This window comes from Mesoplodon bidens (genome assembly GCF_964165515.1).
Source record: "Mesoplodon bidens genome assembly, chromosome: 2".
In the NCBI taxonomy this organism is placed as follows: domain Eukaryota; kingdom Metazoa; phylum Chordata; class Mammalia; order Artiodactyla; family Ziphiidae; genus Mesoplodon; species Mesoplodon bidens.
This window is the reverse complement of record NC_138177.1, coordinates 105,998,124-106,014,296: the sequence shown is the minus strand read 5'-3', so window position 1 is coordinate 106,014,296 and position 16,173 is coordinate 105,998,124. Positions and strand designations below refer to the sequence as shown.

Genomic DNA, 16,173 nt, shown 5'->3' with positions numbered 1-16,173 from the left:
CATTTCTTAAAATGTCAAACATACACCTACTCCTAGGTATTCACCCAAAGAAACGTTCACACAAAGGCTTACATACAAATAATCATCTTCATTTGTAATAGCCAAAGGCTGAGGGAAAAAATGTCCAGCAACACACTAATCCTTAAATTATATCTGTAAAATGGAATAAGTAGAATTTAACTAATGACACATGCAACACAGATGAATCTGAAAATAATCATTCTGAGTGAAAAAAAAATGCAGACAAAAAGATTTCACACTGCATAGCTTCATCTACATAAAATTCTAGAAAACTCAAACTACTCCATAAATGACAGAAAGCAGATCAGTCATTGTCTGGGCATTAGGGGAGGAGCAATAAATAGGAAAGGATTACAAAGGGACACAAGGAAACCTTTGAGGATAAAGGATATGTGATTTATTATATGTCAAAGGTACTTCAATAAATCTATTTAAAATATCACAATATGCGAAGAATAAGCAGGGAAAAAATGAAGTCAAATCTCAAATTAAGAAGGTTAGAATGATAATAATAAACACAAAAAACCTGTCATTTATAAGTAAAAGAATAAAGATACAAATTAATCATCTATTAACACCTACAACTCAGACAACTGGCACTACAATTACCCTATATTTGGTAACTCAGTACATGAACAATGCTTCCAAAATCTCATCAGACACATCCCATGAAACAAGTAAAACAAGTCATCTGGACTACTGGACAGATCAATGTATTTAATTTACACTTGTCACAACTTCTATACTTAAACTCAATTCCTACTGAAATATAATGGGGCTTGACCTAGAACAAAATAACATCAAAAATTAATTCTACAACATGAGTCAAAAAGTCTGTCTGCAAAAATAACCCCAATTCTGTACCATCCCATTACTCATGCAATTGGCAATAAGGCTTTGCAGTTTCTCCTACCAAGAGGCAGAATCTTTCCCCAGTCCTTTTAATTCTGGGCTTGACCTTATAAGGAAGATCAATAGAATGTAACAAATGTCACAGTTTGCCAGTTCTGAGCTAGACTTCAAGAGACCATGTATGCCTCTGCTCTCTTGGAATCCTGCCACTACCATGAGAACAAGCCCACTCTAATCTGCTAGAGGACAAGAGTACAGCCCAGATGTCCCACCCCAGGCCATCCTAGAGAAGCCAGCCAAGAGCAGCAGAATCACCCTCCTGAGCTGCTTCTGAATGCAGACTTAAATGAGCCCTGCCAAGACTAGAAATACTGCTTGACTCATAGACTTGTTCTAATAATAAATGTTTGTTTTAAACCAAGTTTTAGAGTAATTTATTACACAGCAATAGCTAACTGATATAGCAACTCTATCTTAAAGATACCATATTATTCTTATCCCTAGAAAGAGTTATTTTAGATTAACAATTGATCTAGGTCTCTTAACTTTTGAAGGCAAGGGAAAAGGAGACATAAAAATCTCTTTTGGGCTTCCCTGGTGGCGCAGTGGTTGGCACAGGTTCGTGCCCCGGTCCGGGAAGATCCCACATGCCGCGGAGTGGCTGGGCCCGTGAGCCATGGCCGCTGAGCCTGTGCATCCGGAGCCTGTGCCTCGCCATGGGAAAGGCCACAACAGTGAAAGGCCCGCGTACCACACACACACAAAAAAATCTCTTTTATTATTTTACTAACAGTGACTCTAGAAAACATGTCACAGTTTGTCAATCTCAGAGGTATATAAACTGAGCAAAATCATTTTAACAAGTAATGTTATCAGTCAACTACAATCTTTCATGAAATTTTGTTGCTAGATAGTTTTACTGAATTCAAGAATACAATGAAACCTTTCAGGATATGCCATAAATCTATATAAACTGTTGCAGAGCAATCTGCTACCTTGCCTAACATTCTTTTTCCTATTTATGCTAATGGTATTTTCCTTTAAGGAAACACTCTTACTCAACTATTAAAGTTGCACCAATCTTAGGCCCACCCCTGGATCAAGGGATGAACAAGTGATATCCAGGCTGATCAGAGTACCTTGTTCTCCTAGCCATCATAATTTTATTATGGATGGGGATGTAGTCCAGAATGGGAAATCTGGAATCCTTCTCATGATGTTTGCAAGGACTACTGGGAAAGGTATACTCTTCAGTGGAAATAACAGCTATGACAATGATGTAGATCATAGCAGACAGTGGCCATCTTTGCCACCTCATGGAGATTAACATATTTAGGAATAAAGTCACCACAGAAAAAAATCAAAGCCGAGACAGAGACATTATCCTAATGCTATCATTTGCACTCACTGATTCAAACATGTCAATTCAGGGCTTCCCTGGTGGCGCAGTGGTTGAGAGTCCACCTGCCGATGCAGGGGACGCGGGTTTGTGCCCCGGTCGGGGAGGATCCCACATGCCACGGAGCAGCTGGGCCCGTGAGCCATGGCCGCTGAGCCTGCGCGGCCGGAGCCTGTGCTCCACAACGGGAGAGGCCACAGCAGTGAGAGGCCCGCATACCGCAAAAAAAAAAAAAAAAAAAAAAAGTCAATTCAAATAACTGCAATAATAGCAGAAGAGGTAATATTTATCAACCCACCCACTGAGACCTACTAGAAAAACTGAGCAAGATATTAAAAACCATCAATTTGATGGCATCAAAAAGTTAACACAACAGTGAAGAATGACCAGGCCAAGATCCAAGAAAAGATGGAGACCTACAGATAGAAACCCAGCACCTAAGGATGCTTTTACCTTTGGGTTATTTGCCAATCCACCTGATGCAGTTGAGAAACTGATCATTATTTCTGACACTGTTGTAGACCTAGGGGGATCAAATGGAGATTGCAAGGTTCAGAACTGGTGAGTACCATACTAAATGTTACCCAGTATTTGAGGTGAGACCCTAAAGGATTAAACTGTAGTGAGCCAGAAGTAAAAAAAAAGTTCTTACATGCACTGCAGCCCCACCTGAACACATCTAGGTAGCCAAATAAAAATCTCAATCCTTAAAATTTAATTAAGGTAAACCCAGAATGCTGGAGACCTCAGGTGTGGCACGAACAAACAAAAATTATCTCTGGAGAAAGACAACATCACCAAAGGGCTCAGAACTGAGGCATGGAAAAGCAGTTGTAAATTTAAATGGAGAAAGCATGGCAGTGAGACAACCAAAAAAGGAATATAACAAAAATTTTCAGGGTAAACTTTGCCCAAATCACTGGATGACTGATAAACTATGTATGCACAGAGGAAAACTGAAGGAGTTGAGGGGGAAAAGCTGACAGAGGCCAGAGAGAAAGCTACACTTGAAAAACAGAGCTTTACTATGAGTTTGATGCTTTTTCATCAGGGTACATTCAACTGTGTACAGTTTAGGCAGCAAGAAGCTGAAGCCCTACAAGGTTGAAGTGTCAGAGGACAGAATCCAAGCCCAGCAGAACAGCTAGGAATTAGTGGAATCTCTAGAAACATGTAAACCACAATGAAGCTTCAAAATCTGACTATAAACTTCACACAAGAATGCTCAGAAGAACATTAAAAGAGTCCAGTCACTAAAATATATTCATAATGTCCAGTTTTCAAGCAAAAACTAAATGATATGCAAAGAAACAGGAAACAGTGATCCATACTCAGGAAAAAAAGGGTGTCAAGAGACATAATTCTGAGTACCCTGAATATAGGAGTTAGCATATAAAGAATTCCAAGCAACTATGTTAAAGTATGTTATGAGAATTAAAAGAAAATACATTCAAAGAGTTGACAGAAACTATAAGAAAGAAAAAGCTGATAAATAAAATAAATGATATAAAAATTCACCCGAAGGAGGTGATTAGAGATGGCAGAAGAAAGAACTCATGAGCTTGAAGATAGGGCAATAAAACTGTCCAATCCAAAAAACAGAACGTAAAATGACTGAAGAAAAATTAAGAGTCTCAGAGACCAGTAGGACAATATCAGGCAGTCCAAAATAGATGACACCCAACTCAACACATACGTACAACAAGATGTAACGGAATGAGAGAAGAGTAAAAAAGGTACAAAATAATTTTTGCTGAAGAAATAATGGGAAAAAAATCTCAAATGTGGTAGAAAACATTAACTTATAGATACAAAAATCTCAACAAACCCAAGCAGGATACACACAAAGAACCATTTCTACATATACATCATAGTCAAGCTACTAAAGGCCAACGAGAAAACCTTGAGTGCAGCCAGAGAAAAGTGGCTGGTTATATATGGGAAATGACAATACAAGTAATGGTTGACATATCACCAGACAAAAGTGGATACTGGAACATCTTCTGTATCCAGTGATACTATTCTTCAAAAATGAAAAAGAGATATTTTCAAATAAACAAAAAGATACTTGTGGCTAGCAGACAAAACCAACAGTTAAAAAAATAAGACGGGGGAAGGGGAGAAGTAATAAAAATAGTTAATCCAAAAGATGACAAGAAAAGTGAGAAAAAGAATACAACAGTCCTAATAAATAGAAAGCACATAACAAGATCATTCAGTTAAGTCCCAATAACCAGTAATACTATGAAATCTAAATAAACTTTATGTTATAAGTAAAAGACTAAGAGTGTTAGATGGGACTGAAAGTAAAACAACAATGATATGGTGTATACATGAAATACTTCTAAAACATAAAGGCACAGAAAAATTTAAAATAAATGGTTGGGGGGAGAAAATGAACCACACAAACACTAACAATAAGAAGACTTGTGTAGCTATGTTATTATCAATAAAGGTAGATTTCAAAGCAAAAAAGCATTACCAAAGATAAAAAGAATCAATAATGATAAACCGTTCAACTCATCAGAAACATGAAACCATTCTAAATTTGTGTGCCCCTAGTAATATGGATTCCAATATGTAAACCAAAAATCAACAGCAACACAAGAAAGACAAATCCATAATAGCAGTAGAAGATTTTAACATACCTCCCTAATTGAACAAGCATGCAGAAGTTAAGCTGGTGAGGATGCAGAAGTTTTGAACAACATGATTAACAAAACTGACTTAACACAGCGGTCCTCAACCTTTTTGGCACCAGGGACCAGTTTCGTGGAAGACAATTTTCCACGGACCAGGGGCGGGCATGGCGGTGGGTGGGGGGAGGAAGGGTTCAGGTGGTAATGTGAGCCATGGGGAGCCGCAGACGAAGCTTCCCTCACTCGCCGGCCACTCACCTCCTGCTGGGCAGCCTGGTTCCTAACAGGCTGTGGACCAGTACTGGTCTGCAGCCTGGGGATTGGGGACCCCTGACTTAACAGACACATGTAAATACTGCACCTAAAAACTGCAGAATACACATTCTATTTCAAATACACAAAATATTTACAAAACCTGCTCAATAAACATAATAAAAGGTATTCAATCACACTTGCAATCATGGAAATGGAAAATAAAACCACTATGAGACAGCACTACACACCCTGTAGTATGGCTAAAATTAAAGATTAACAGTATAAAGTGTTGGAGAAGATGAAGTGCAAAAGGAACTCTGTTGATGACTATAAATTGTTACAAACACTTTGGGAAAAAAATGTTGAATATCTTCTGAAATTAAACATAAATACACTCTAAAACCAAGCTATTAAACTCTTAGGTATTTACTAAATATACACATGTGCATGTGTGTACTAGGAGACACGTACAAGTTAATGCATAACATTATTTACAGAAGCCTAAAAATGGAAATAACTCAAATTTCCATCAAAAATAGAATGAATAAACCATGGACTATTCACATACTGTATAGCAATGGAAGTGAATGAATTACAGTTATATGCAACAATAGAACTAAAGCTCATAAACAAAGCTGGAAAAGCCAGGACCCATTTACATAATTTCATTAACAGAAAAAAATTCAAAACTGTGTTTTTTAATAGTAAAAAGAAAAAGCAAAAAAGTTAGTACCAGAAAACGTAGGATGGTAATACCCTAACAGAGAAGAGGTTTGGGAAGAAGCAGAGTGGAGGATCTGGTAATGTTTTAATTTTTGACAGGGGGTGACTAAGCAGGTATGTACTTTTGAATACTTAAGTTGGACATTTTTTCCATGCATTATTCTGAGCATTTTTTCCACAGTAAAAAATGTCTCAAAACTAAAAACACAGACATTTAAGGCTTTGAATTTTTCCATAAATAAGGCACTAGCATTATCCTACAGTATTTTGTTTTTATTTTAATCAAAGCTATACAGATATATATTTTAAAAATCAAATAAAGCATGTTATGAAAAACAGCAGTGAAGTCCCCCCCCACCAATTTCTAAACAATACAGTTATATCTTGATTTTTCATTTTGCATCTGATTATTTCCAGTGTAAGAAAACGACTTATCCTCTTATATCCCTCTGTAACCTCCCCAAATTATTCCATAGCCCTACAGGAAGATGGCTAATGGATTTTTTGATAAAAGTGCAAAAGCAATTCAATGGAGAAAAAAAGTATTTTCAACAAACTATGCTAGAGCAACTGGATGTATGTGGAGAGAAAAAACAAAACAAAACACTGACTTAAATCTGACATTCTATACCAATGTTAATTCAAAGTGGATTATAGGTATACATGAAAAATGTAATATTATTAATCTTGTAGAAGATAGAAAAAAATCATCAAGCTCTAAAGACAGAAAAGTGTTCTTAGAAATAACAAATGCATGTTCCTTAGAAGAAAAAATGTGATAAACCAGACTTGATCAAAATGAAAATTTTCTACTCTATGAGAGATCCTGTGAAGAGGATTAAAAAGCAAGGGACAAATTTGGAGAAAATGTGTGCAAACTACATGCCTGACAAAAGACTCATAACTAAAATATGAAAGAACTTTGGGGACTTCCCTGGTGGTCCAGTGGTTAAGAACCTGCCTTTCCAATGAAGGGGACATGGGTTTGACCCGTGGTTGGGGAACTAAGATCCCACATGCCGCAGGGCAACTAAGCCTGCGCGTCGCAACTACTGAGCATGTGGGCCACAACTAGAGAGGCTGCGTGCCACAACTACTGAGCCTGTGTGCCACAAATGGAGAGAAGCCCGCACACTGCAACAAGGAGCCCACATGCTGCAGCAGAGGATCCCACATGCTGCAACAAGGATCCCGCATACCGCAACTAAGACCTGACGCAGCCAAAAATAAATAAATATTTTTTAAAAATGACTAGTGTGTTAAAATAAAATTATATATATAAAAGAATTTTGAAAACTCAATGGTAAGACACCAGCAAAAATACCAAAATAAGGAGATTCAAAAATCGTCTCCATAAAACCAACAAGAACACTGACAAAAACAGAGTCAACGTTTTCCAAAATCTAGAAATTAACCAAAGACTTGCAGCAATCTGGGGAGAGTTTATTCAAGAAAGATGGCTGAATCTTGATGAGACCAGCAAACTTTGTGGCATTTATTTTGCCCTATTCCCATCCTCCCACCCTAGTGCCACAGTAGACTTGAAAGCCAACAGTCCACAGGCCTGGTGAAAACCAGCAGCCTGGCAGTTACCTGAGGGGGGCAGAAGAGGGTGAGAGCTCCTTCACTACTGCATTCTCAGAGGACTGTCATTATTTGACATATCTGATGGTTTCCTGGAAGACACCACTCCCAAAGCTATCTTAAATTTGACCTAAGAGGGCACTCAGTGCAAAAAAAGCCTTTCCCCAAGGGCATTTGTCAAAAACGACTGGAAAAAATTGTATCATGTTACAGCTGACTGAGGCAGTGGGTAACAGATAAGACCAACAACAGACTAAGCAAAAAGCTTAAAAAGAAAAATTGGGGCTTAGAAAAGTTCCAATATATTCCTGAGAATCTAGATGGTCAAATGTGTGCCCAGAGCTGCACACATGCTCTAGGTTGTACATATGCTCAGGAATGGCCTGAGAAGGCGCTAAGTGCTCACCTCTGGCTAACCTGGAAGTTCTGCACAAATAGGAAACAAAGGGTAAGGCAAAGTTACAAATTTACCGGCTGAGTGCTGAAGGTGTGCCCCAGCACACATACACACACACAGAGCCTCTCAACAAATACTGGGAGACTTACTGGTCCCAGGCATTTAAGGAAATCACTGTCCAATTATTGGCTGACCACTAAGCTAACTGAGTAGAGAGACTTCAGTGGCCACACATAGCAAAGAATACATATTTTACAGAATTAGTTCTGAAAAATCACTAAACAAACTAACAACAACAAACAGTAACAACAACAAATGCTGGGGAGGGGAGAATATCTAATCATCAGAGCTGCCACACTATTTAAAATGCAGTTTGTTTTCAACAAAAAAATGACAAGACAATAAAAAAAAAAGTATGGCTCATACACACATTAAAAGAAAAAAAGGCAGTCAAAAGAAACTGTCTCTGAAGAAACTCAGACATTGGACTTAGTGAACAAAGTTATAAATCAGCTTTAATATGTTCTAAGACCTAAAGGAAATCCATGTCAAAAGAACTAAAGGAAAGTATGGATGTCTCACAAGCAGAAAATATCAACACAAGAAGATTTTTGAGGTGATAGAAAAATTCTGCATCTTTATAGGGATGTAGGATATAAATGTATATACACTTGTTAAAAATATACAGATAGAGTTTGTGCATGTAAATGTGTGTAAATTTAACTTTAAAAAGTCAAATTCTGGGGCTTCCCTGGTGGCGCAGTGGTTGAGAGTCCGCCTGCCGATGCAGGGGACACGGGTTCGTGCCCCGGTCCGGGAAGATCCCACATGCCGCGGAGCGGCTGGGCCCGTGAGCCATGGCCGCTGAGCCTGTGCGTCCAGAGCCTGTGCTCCGCAGCGGGAGAGGCCACAACAGTGAGAGGCCCGCGTACCGCAAAAAAAAAAAAAAAAAAAAAAAAAAAGTCAAATTCAGGTCTGTAGAAAATAAAATGTGTATAGTTCTTGAAATTGGTTTAAAAAAAGAGATAGAAATCATGAAGAAGGACAAAATTGAAATTCTGAAGCTGAAAAGTACAAGAATGAAAATGAAAAATTCACTACAAGGTTTTAGTAGCAGATTTGAGCAGACAGAAGAAAGAATCAGTGAATATGAAGATATATCAATTGAGATTATCCACTCTGAGGAAGAGAAAGTAAAGGAAAAAACAAAACAGTGTGCCTAATATTCCTGAAGGACATAATTAAGAACACCAATACAGAATGGGAGTCCCAGAAGAGAGGAGAAAGAGGGGAAGAAGTAATATCTGAATAAATAATAGCTGAAATTACTCCATATTTAATGAAAAACATTAATCTTAATACCCCAAAAGCTCAAGGAATCACAAGTAGGACAAACTCAAAGAGATTCACACCTAGATACTTCATAATCAATCTCTCAAAAAACAAGGAGAGAATCCTGAACAAGCAACTTGTCATATAGAAATCCTCAATAAAATTAACAGCTAATTTCATGAAAGCCAGAAGACAGTGGGAAGACATATTCAAAGTACTGAAAAAAATAAGACTGTCAACCAATAATTCTGTAACTACTTTCCCAAAATGAAAGAGAAATTAAGACATTCAACAGATAAACAAAAAATGAGACAACTGCCTGCTAGCAGACCTGCTGTACAAGAAATAATAAAGGGTGTCCTTCAGGTTGAAATCAAAGGACAGTAGTCAGTAACTTGAGTATGCCTGAAGAATTAAAGGGCATGTAAAGGTAACCTGATAAGTAAACATAAAAGACACTGTAATTTAAAAATTTGTGACTCTTTTTTTCTCCTATTGGATTTAAAAGACATAGAAAGACAATCTGCATGACAATAATAGCACAAAGGAAGACAATAATAGAGGAATAAAGGAACAACAACAGAAAAAAATCTTAAGACATATAGGAAACAAATAGCAAAAGGGAAGACATAAAATCTACCTTATCAGTAATTACATTAAATGCAAATTAATTGGGCATTCCAGTCAAAAAGCAGAGATTTGGCAGAATGGGTAAAAGAACACAATCCAACTATATGCTGCTTACAAGAGACATACTTCAGATTCAAAGACACTTTAGATTCAAGTAAATTTAAAGTGAAAGGATAGAAAAAGATGTACAATGCAAACAATAACCAAAAGACAGCTAGAGTGGCTATATTCTTATCAGATATAAGACATTAAGAAAAAAATCATTACTAGAAACAAAGAAGGACATTTTATAATAAAAGGGTCAATTCATTAAAAATTATGGATGAACTATAAACATATATATCCCTAACAAGACCTCAAAATATATGAAGCAGAAACTTATAGAATTGAAAGGAGAAACAGACAACAGACAAAAACAAAAATAGTTGGAGACTTATATGCCTCACTTTCAATAACGGATAAACCAGACAGAAGACCAACAAGAAAATAAAAGACTTGAACACTATAAACTAACTAGACCTAACAGATAGCTACAGAATACTCAAGGAGAGCAAAACACACTTTCTTCTCAAGTGCACATGGAACATTCTCCAATATAGACCATACATTAAGCCATAAAACAAGTCTCAACACATTTAAAAGAAATCAAATCATATGAAGTATGTTCTCCAACCATAATGGAATGAAACTCGACATTCGTAACAGAAGAAAATTTGGAAAAGTAACAAATATGTGGAAATTAAGCAACAAACTCCTAAATATTCATTAGATCAAAGAAGAAATCACATGAGAAATTATAAAATATGTTGAGATGAAAACAAAAACACAACACACTAAAACTGGTGGGATGAAGTGGAAGCAGTGTTTAAAGGGAAATTTATAGCTATATATGCCTACTTTAAAAGATATCAGGGCTTCCCTTGTGGCGCAGTGGTTGAGAGTCTGCCTGCCAATGCAGGGGACACGGGTTCATGCCCCGGTCCAGAAAGATCCCACATGCCGCGGAGCGGCTGGGCCCGTGAGCCATGGCTGCTGAGCCTGCGCGTCCGGAGCCTGTGCTCCGCAACGGGAGAGGCCACAACAGTGAGAGGCCTGCGTACCGCAAAAAAAAAGATATCAAATCAATAACCTAACCATCCAGCCTAAGGAAGCAGAAAAAGAGCAAATTAAACCCAAAGCAGACAGAAGGAAAGAAATAATAAAGATTACAGCAGAAACGAAACAGAAATTTTTTTAAAAATAAAGAAAAATCAATGAAACCAAAAATTGGTTCTTTGAAAATATCAACAAAATTGACAAACCTTCAGCTAGGTACTGACCAAAAAAAAAGACAAATTACAAGCACACCTTGTTTTATTGAGCTTTGCAGTTACTGTGTTTTAACAAACTGAAGGTTTGTGTGACCCTGCATCAAGCAAGTCTATCAGCACCATTTTTTTAATAGTATTTACTCACTTCGTGTCTGTGTGTCACATTTTGGTAATTCTTACAACATTTCAAACTTTTTCATCATTATTACATTTGTTATGGTGATCAGTGATCAGTCATCTTTGATGTTACTATTGTAACTGTTTGGGGGCACCACAAACCATGCTCACATAAGATGGTGAACTTAATAAATATTGTGTGTTCTGACAGCTCCACTGACTGATTGTTCTCCCACCTCTCTCCCTCTTCTCAGGTCTCCCTATTCCCTAAGACACAACAATATTGAAATTAGGCCAATTAATAACCCTACAGTGGCCTCTAAGTGTTCAAGTGAGAGGGAGAGTAAATCGATGTGGCAAGCTTCACCACTGTCTTATTTTAAGAGTTGTCACAGTCACCCCAACCTTCAGCATCCACCACCCTCATAAGTCAGCAGTCGTCAACACTGAGGCAAGACCCTCCGCAGCAAAAAGATTACAACTTGATGAAGGCTCAGATGATGGTATTTTTTAATAATGGAGTTTTTTTTAACTGAAGTATGGACACTGTTTTTAAGACATAATGTTGTTGCACACTTAATGGACTTCAGAATAGTGTAAACATAACTTTTATATGCGCTGGGAAAGCAAAAAGTTCATGTGACTCACTTTATTGCGGTGGTCTGGAACCAAACCTAAAATATCTCAAGGTGTATTACAATCATGAATGAAAAAGGTTTTAATGCTTCCTTTATAATAGGAAATAAAAAATTATAAGGGAAGCATACAACTGAATGGCAACGAATTAAGAAACCTAGAAGAAATGGACAAACTCCTAGGAAAAAAACCAAACTACCAGAACTGATTCAAGAAGACATAGGAGGGCTTCCCTGGTGGCGCAGTGGTTGAGAGTCCGGCTGCCGATGCAGGGGACACGGGTTCGTGCCCCGGTCCAGGAGGATCCCACATGCCGCGGAGCGGTTGGGCCCGTGAGCAATGGCCGCTGAGCCTGTGCGTCTGGAGCCTGTGCTCCGCAACGGGAGAGGCCACGACAGTGAGAGGCCCGCGTACCGCAAAAAAAAAAAAAAAAAAGACAGGAAATCTTGAATAGATCGATAACAAGAGATTGAGTAAGTAATGAAAAAACTCCCCACAAGGAAAGCCAGGACCAGATGGCTTCTCTTAAACCAAACGTTTAAAGAATTGACACCAATCCTTCTCAAACACACGAAAATAAAACTACAGATAAATATCCCTTATGAATAAAGTCACAAAAATCCTTTCTATATCTTGTGTGTGTATTTTCAGACGACATACCATCTAGATCCCTTTGTCCTCCTCAGGAACTGATTATTCTTCAGACGTGCTGCACAGCCACATTCCTTGCATCTCCCTGAACAATCATCATTTTCTCCTGTACTAAATCCTGTTTCCTGGATCCCTCCTTTTTTTTTATTTATCCAATCATTCTGATAGAGCCCATGTACTCTAGTAACTTCCTGAGATACAGTATATTCGAAGTAAATATTCTAACAACCTCATGTTTCATATTTTTAGCCTACTCCCACATTTGACAGCTTGGGAAGGTTCAGAATTAGTAGTTTGGAAATAACTTTCCTTCAGGATTCTGAGGCATTATTTCATTACTGATTGAAATAATATTAATAATATTAATATTATTAATATTAATAATAATCCAATGTTACTGATTCCTAATCTTTTATATGCTCCATAACCAAAAGCTTTTAGGATCTTCCCTTTATTTCTGGTGTCTGTAATTCCATCATGATGTACATTTATATGGTTCTTTTTTTTTTCCAGTCACCATGCTGTGCATGCTACGAGTCCTTTTCATGTGGAAACTCAAGATTTTTGTTCAATTATTTTAAAATAATTGCTTCCATCCATTTCCTCCCATTCTGTAATTCTGATTTTTCACATGTTGAACTTGCCAAGAGTGATCCTCTAATTTTATCTTCTCCTACTTTACATCTCTTTTGTCTTACTTTGTGGAAGACATTCTCAATTTTATCTTCTAACCTTCAACTAGAAATTTAACATCCTAAATTTCTAACTCTTCTATTAAGTATTCCATATTCTAAACGTCTAAGAAAGAGCTTGTCTTTTTTTTTTTCTGAGGACTGCTTTTTTATAGCATCCTTTCTTATTTCAAAGATACAATTATCCCTTTACTTGCAAAGATATCAGTAACTTTTTAAAGTTTTCTTTTAAAACTTAAATAGAAAGTTTTAAAACTTAATAGAAAGTTTCTGTTTCCTTCTTCTCTTTCTTATTGTGGTTATCCTAAAATGTTTAATGATCCTTAATCTCATATTTTAAAATGAAACACCTAAAAGTTGTCTAGTTGATGAACCTAGAGATTATCATACTAAGTGAAGTAAGTCAGAGAAGGACAAATACCATATGACGTCACTTATATGGGGAGAATCTAAAATATGATACAAATGAACTTATTTACAAAATAGAAACAGTCCCATAAACACAGAAAACAAACTTAAAGGTTGCAGCTGGGGGCAGGGGAGGGATAGACTGGGAGTTTGGGATTGGCAGAGGCAGGCTGCTATGTATGAAATGGATAAACAACAGGGTCTTACTGCGTAGCATGGGGAACTATATCCAGTATCTGTGATAAACTATAATGGAAAAGAATCTTCTTTTAAAAAGTTGCCTTGGGCTTCCCTGGTGGCGCAGTGGTTGAGAGTCCGCCTGCCGATGCAGGGGACACGGGTTCGTGCCCCGGTCCAGGAGGATCCCACATGCCGCGGAGCGGTTGGGCCCGTGAGCCATGGCCGCTGAGCCTGCGCGTCCGGAGCCTGTGCTCCGCAATGGGAGAGGCCACAACAGTGAGAGGCCCACATACCACCAAAAAAAAAATAAATAAATAAAAAAATAAAAAGTTGCCTTGAAGTACTATGTTAATGGGTAGGTGTCAGTGTGAGATGATCAGCCTGATGATTTCCCTAGTGGATCCTTATCTATTATTATCTGTTGGTCTTTTTTCCTGATAATCAGTTTGCTACAGCAGGATGAATCTTCCAATCTCACATCTGGGGGTAGAAGCCTGATACCTAGTATTCTCAGAACTAGGAGGAGAAAAGAGACTGTGGATGATTCCCAGTTCAACATGTAAATTTCTATTCAATTCTCTGTTTTTGAGTATGACAGACACCCTTAACGTGAGCTTGTCTACTGTTCAAGAACAGAGATTTTCCCTTTGAATATCAGAAAAGAAACTTGCATAAAGTTTCTTGGCACCGTGAGTGTTGTTAACTTGTTATTAACTCTTAGACAATTCTTTCAAGGTACCTGCAGCCACTAAATTCCTGAAGTACCCCAGGGTTCAACAGCATAATTGTAGACCATTCTAGACCTTCCCACTGAAAGTAGAAAGTTGAGTTTTCTTAGAGCTACGAAGTTGTTGCTTTCCAGCTTCCAAAGTTTTACTTCTGTGATCAAATTTCCAGTTTTCTTTGTCCTTGACAGCCTATGATTAAAAAAAAAATTACTATAATTCTAGTAGGGGTTTGATATCAAAGTAAATGGTTATTTAATCCACCATGTTTAAAAAGATATTCATCTCAACAGTTTTGATGTGTCATGTCTTCACTGTTGTTCCTTTTTAAATAGTATGAAATTTAGGCTCAAGTTCCAGTAGGATACAGAGTTTTAATTGTCCAAGTAGTTACAATCATTTTGGCTTTAATATCTAGCTTTTCTATACTGTAGTCAAAAAATATTGACCTATATAATTTCTCTTATTAAAATTTCAAATTCTCAAGCCCAAGACATTTAAAAAATTTTTTTAATTCACATAAATTGGAAAAAAAATGTATTTCTTTATTGGGAACAAAGTTTGACATACACCTATTAAATAAAGCATATTGTTATTCAAATCTTTATAGCCTTTTTGTTTACTTGATCTATTAAAATCTGAGAGTTAAAGTCTCCTGAAAAGACTGATGTTACCAATTTCTCTAAAGAAACTCTACTTCATATGTTTCAGTGCTCTGAGTTCACACAAAAGCTCAAGCCTAATATTGCTTAGTGGCCCTAATTTTTTATTAATTAAAAAATTCCTTTTTCTCAAAGGTTTTGGTCTAGAAAAGTTTTAGACTTTGCTTGATATGAATGAAACTTGCAAGTTTTAGTATCATTTTTGCCATTTCTTTATTTCAAACATTTGTTATTTTTAGATAAAACTTTTATAAAACCACATATCAAGAATTTTTAATTCAATTTGTAAAGGGGAGGAGAGTGGGAAAGAAATCAATTCCAATTAATTTAAGAAAAAGCTGTTAGAAGGGTACTGGGTAATCAAATTTGACAGGAAAGTTGGTGAATAAGGCTTGGAAAATGAGATAAACCAGGAGACAACTAGGTGAGCAACGTCACACCAAAGGACACCTACTTAGGAAGACATTTGTATCACTGTTAATGGCAATGCCACCATTAAGACATTCAGTTTCATTGCATAAGACTTTTGTTTCCATCACAGCCACTGATGGTTACCTCTATCTCCTCCTTTACTGTATGAGCTGTTTCAGTGGGATCAATATACATGGAATAGTCAATTTGGTTTCCTAGTTTCCAACCCGTTTAAACTGCTGCCTCTCCTTATTTATGCAGTGATTTTTCATGGCTTTTCAGCGTGCAGAGACCCACGGCAGCGAACACAGGTGAGGACAGGTCTATTTCCAGTAAGTTTGCAGCCATAAAAAAGTATAAATAGGGAACTATTTAAAAAAGAGGTTAGGGCAGGGCTTTCAAGCAAGCTTCCTATTCCCAAACCACCAGTTCATCCAATAATCGAGGAACAGTAGATTGTTCTGCTGTCATCTATTCTCACCCACTCTATCTACATAGAAACCCCAAATTTCAGAGAGGTGGATGAAATCTTTTTCCCACCAATGGTAG

At 37.3% G+C, this 16,173-nt stretch overlaps 1 protein-coding gene across 13 annotated transcripts in view; it reads right to left on the bottom strand.

Moving 5' to 3' along the window:
- Window positions 1-16,173, bottom strand: part of ZNF644 (zinc finger protein 644) — a 116,493-nt gene that overhangs the window by 88,986 nt on the left and 11,334 nt on the right. The window contains exon 2 of one of the 13 annotated variants that reach the window (XM_081224091.1): window positions 14,566-14,743. The exons of 11 other annotated variants lie outside the window; for them this stretch is intronic. The gene's annotated coding sequence lies outside the window, so the exon portion shown is untranslated. Of the gene's footprint in view, window positions 1-12,555; window positions 13,056-14,565; window positions 14,744-16,173 lie in introns of those variants that run through there. One more of the 13 variants, XM_081224093.1, reaches the window with a different exon arrangement.